General features: G+C 40.0%; 1 non-coding gene across 1 annotated transcript; it reads left to right on the top strand.

The window, feature by feature from the left end:
- The first annotated feature begins 3031 nt into the window (after positions 1–3031).
- LOC112745909 (small nucleolar RNA R71) lies at positions 3032–3139 on the top strand. The gene has a single exon (XR_003173815.1). It is a non-coding gene; the product is annotated as a small nucleolar RNA R71 (small nucleolar RNA).
- Positions 3140–4182: the final 1043 nt, after the last annotated feature.

Here is a 4182-nt window from a genome sequence, read left to right as displayed (position 1 = left end):
ATATTTAACATTCTTAAACAACAACTTCAAAAGACATATGCACTGTTCAAGCATTCATTCAGAAAACAAGAAGCATTGTCACCACATCAATATAATTAAACTAAGTTCAAGGATAAATTCGAAACTCATGTACTTCTTGTTCTTTTGAATTAAAATATTTTTCATTTAAGAGAGGTGATGGATTTATAGGACATTCATATCTTTAAGACAAAGTTACTAACTACTAATGATCATGTAATGAAGACACAAACACAGATAAGCACATAACATAGAAAACGAAAAACAGAAGAAATAAGAACAAGGAATGAATCCACCTTAGTAATGGTGGCGTTTCCTTCTTGAGGAACCAATGATGTCCTTGAGCTCTTCTATGTCTCTTCCTTGTCTTTGCTGCTCCTCCTTCATTGCTTTTAGATCTTCTCTAATTTCATGAAGGATGATGGAGTGCTCTTGATGTTCCACCCTTAGTTGCTTCCAATAATTGTGTGGAAGAAAATGTATCCCCTGAGGTATCTCAGGGATCTCTTGATTTGCAGTCAAATGTTCTACCACTGAGCTATAGACCCTTGATGGAAGCTTTTGTCTTCCCTTTCCTCTTTCTAGAGGTTTCTCTGGCCTTAGGTGCCATCAATGGTTATGGAAAAAACAAAAAAGCTATGCTTTTACCACACCAAACTTAGAATGTTGCTCGCCCTCGAGCAAAAGAAGAAAGAATAGAAGAATAAGAAGAAGATATGGAGGAGATGGAGGGAGATGTGTATTCGGCCATATGGGTGGGATTGGGTGGGAAAGAGATGTTGAATTTTGAAGGAAAGTGGGTGTTTGGATGTGAGTGGTACAGAGTTAATAGGGAAGAGTGTTTATTGGGAATAGAGGATGATTGAGAAGAGAGAAGAGAGTGAGTGGAGGTAGGTGGGGATCCTGTGGGGTCCACAGATCCTGAGGTGATCCTGTGAGGTCCACAGATCTTGAGGTGTTAAGGCATTTACATGCACCAATTTAGGCATGCAAAATGCCCTTGCACACAACTCTGGGCGTTCAGCGCCAGGTTGGTGCCCATTTTGGGCGTTCAGCGCCAGGATGCTCCCATTCTGGGCGTTCAGCGCCAGAACTATGCTCTGTTCTGGCGTTTGAACGCCAGACAGATGCTCCTCCAGGGTGTGATTTTTCTTCTGCTGTTTTTGATTCCGTTTTTGAATTTTTTGTTTATTTTGTGACTCCACATGATCATGAACCTAAGAAAACATGAAAAACAATAAAAAATAAGAATTAGATAAACATTGGGTTGCCTCCCAACAAGCGCTTCTTTAACGTCAATAGCTTGACAGTGGGCTCTCATGGAGCCTCACAGATGTGCAGAGCATTGTTGAAACTCTCCAACACCAAACTTAGAGTTTGGATATGGGAGTTCAACACCAAACTTAGAGTTTGGTTGTGGCCTCCCAACACCAAACTTAGAGTTTGACTGTGGGGGCTCTGGTTGACTCTGCTTGGAGAGAAGCTTTTTCTGCTTCCTCCCCATGGTTGCAGAGGGAGATCCTTGAGTTTTGAATACAAGGGAGTTCTCATTCCATTGAAGGACTATTTCACCTCTGTCAACATCAATCACAGTTCTTGCTATAGCCAGGAAAGGTCTTCCTAGGATGATGGATTCATCCTCTTCCTTTCCAGTATCCAGGACTATGAAATCAGTAGGTATGTAAAGGCCCTCAACCTTTACTAATACATCTTCTACTTGTCCATAAGCCTGTCTTCTTGAGCTGTCTGCCATCTCTAGTGAGATTTTAGCAGCTTGCACCCCATAGATTCCCAGTTTCTCTATTACAGAGAGGGGCATGAGGTTTATTCCTGAACCAAGGTCACACAGAGCTTTAAAGATCATGGTGCCTATGGTACAGGGTATTATGAACTTTCCAGGATCCTGTCTCTTCTGAGGCAATGTCAGTTGATCCAGATCACTTAGTTCATTGATGAACAAGGGAGGTTCAACTTCCCAAGCATCAATGCCAAACAATTTGGCATTCAGCTTCATGATTGCACCAAGAAACTTGGCAGTTTGCTCTTCAGTGACATCCTCATTCTCTTTAGAAGAGGAATACTCATCAGAGCTCATGAAGGGCATAAGGAGGTTCAATGGAATCTCTATGGTCTCTAGATGAGCCTCAGAGTCCTTTGGTTCCTCAGAGGGAAGCTCCTTATTGATCACTGGACGTCCCAGGAGGTCTTCCTCCTTGGGATTCACGTCCTCTCCTCTCCTCACAGGTTCGGCCATGGCGCTTATGTCAATGGCCTTGCACTCTCCTTTTGGGTTCTCTTCTGTATTGCTTGGGAGAGTACTAGGAGGGATTTCAGTGATCCTTTTACTCAGCTGGCCCACTTGTGCTTCCAGATTTCTAATGGAAGACCTTATTTCATTCATGAAACTTACAGTGGCCTTAGATAGATCAGAGACTAGATTTGCTAAATTAGAAGCATTTTGTTCAAAGTTCTCTGTCTGTTGCTGAGTTGATGATGGAAAAGGCTTGCTATTGCTAAACCTGTTTCTTCCACCATTATTAAAGCCTTGTTGAGGCTTTTGATCCTTCCATGAGAAATTTGGATGATTTCTCCATGTTGAGTTATAGGTGTTTCCATAAGGTTCACCTAAGTAATTTACCTCTGCTATTGCAGGGTTCTCAGGATCATAGGCCTCTTCTTCAGAAGAAGCCTCTTGAGTACTGTTGGATGCAGCTTGCATTCCATGCAGACTCTGAGAGATCATATTGACTTGCTGAGTCAATATTTTATTCTGAGCCAATATGGCATTCAGAGTATCAACCTCAATAACTCCCTTCTTCATAGGCGTCCCATTGTTCACAGGATTCCTTTCAGAAGTGTACATGAACTGGTTATTAGCAACCATGTCAATGAGTTCTTGAGCTTCTGCAGGTGTTTTCTTTAGGTGAATGGATCCACCTGCAGAGCTATCCAATGACATCTTTGATAACTCAGATAAACCATCATAGAATATATCCAGGATGGTCCATTCTGAAAGCATGTCAGAGGGACACTTTTTGGTCAACTGTTTGTATCTTTCCCAAGCTTCATAGAGGGATTCACCTTCTTTCTGTCTGAAGGTTTGAACATCAGCTCTAAGCTTGCTCAGCTTTTGAGGAGGAAAGTACTTGGCTAAGAAAGCCGTGACCAGCTTATCCCAAGAGTTCAGGCTGTCTTTTGGTTGAGAGTCCAACCATAATCTAGCTCTGTCTCTTACAGCAAAAGGGAAAAGCATGAGCCTGTAGACTTCAGGATCTACTCCATTAGTCTTAACAGTATCACATATATGCAAGAATTCAGTTAAGAACTGAAAAGGATCTTCAGATGGAAGTCCATGAAACTTGCAGTTCTGCTGCATCAGAGAAACTAATTGAGGTTTCAGCTCAAAGTTGTTTGCTCCAATGGCAGGAATGGAGATGCTTCTTCCATGTAAATTGGAATTAGGTGCAGTAAAGTCACCAAGCATCTTCCTTACATTATTATTATTTTCGGCTGCCATCTCCTCTGCCTGTTCGAAAATTTCTGAAAGGTTATCTCTGGATTGTTGTATTTTAGCTTCTCTTAATTTTTTCTTCAGAGTCCTTTCAGGTTCTGGATCTGCTTCCACAAGAATGTTCTTGTCCCTGCTCCTGCTCATATGACAAAGAAGAAGGCACAGAAAAATAATAATAATAACAATAGAGATCCTTTATACCACAGTATAGGGATCCCTTATGTAAGTGGAAGAAGAGGGGGAGACAAAGAATGTAATATAATGGAAGAAACACAACTGTGAGAATGGAAGAGAGGTGAGATGAGATGTTAGGATATGAATGAATAAATAGAATGAGATGGGGGAGGGATAATTTTCGAAAATTATTTTGAAAAAGAGTTAGTGATTTTTGAAAATTGGTTTTTGAAAATTAGTTAGTATTTTTCGAAAATTTTTTGAAATAAAAATAAAAATAAAAAGAATTAGTTAATTAAAAAGAAATTTTTGAAAAAGGGGGAAATATTTTCGAAAATCAGAAAGAGAGAATTAGTTAGGTGGTTTTGAAAAAGTTAAGAAACAAACAAAAAGTTAGTTAGTTAGTTGAAACAAATTTTGAAAAGATAAGAAGTTAGGAGGTTAGAAAAGATATTTTGAAAAGATATTTTTGAAAAAGA

This window comes from Arachis hypogaea, chromosome 14 (assembly GCF_003086295.3).
Source record: "Arachis hypogaea cultivar Tifrunner chromosome 14, arahy.Tifrunner.gnm2.J5K5, whole genome shotgun sequence".
In the NCBI taxonomy this organism is placed as follows: Eukaryota; Viridiplantae; Streptophyta; class Magnoliopsida; order Fabales; family Fabaceae; genus Arachis; species Arachis hypogaea.
The sequence above is the reverse complement of the archived record's forward strand: the minus strand, read 5'-3'. Positions and strand labels throughout refer to the sequence as shown.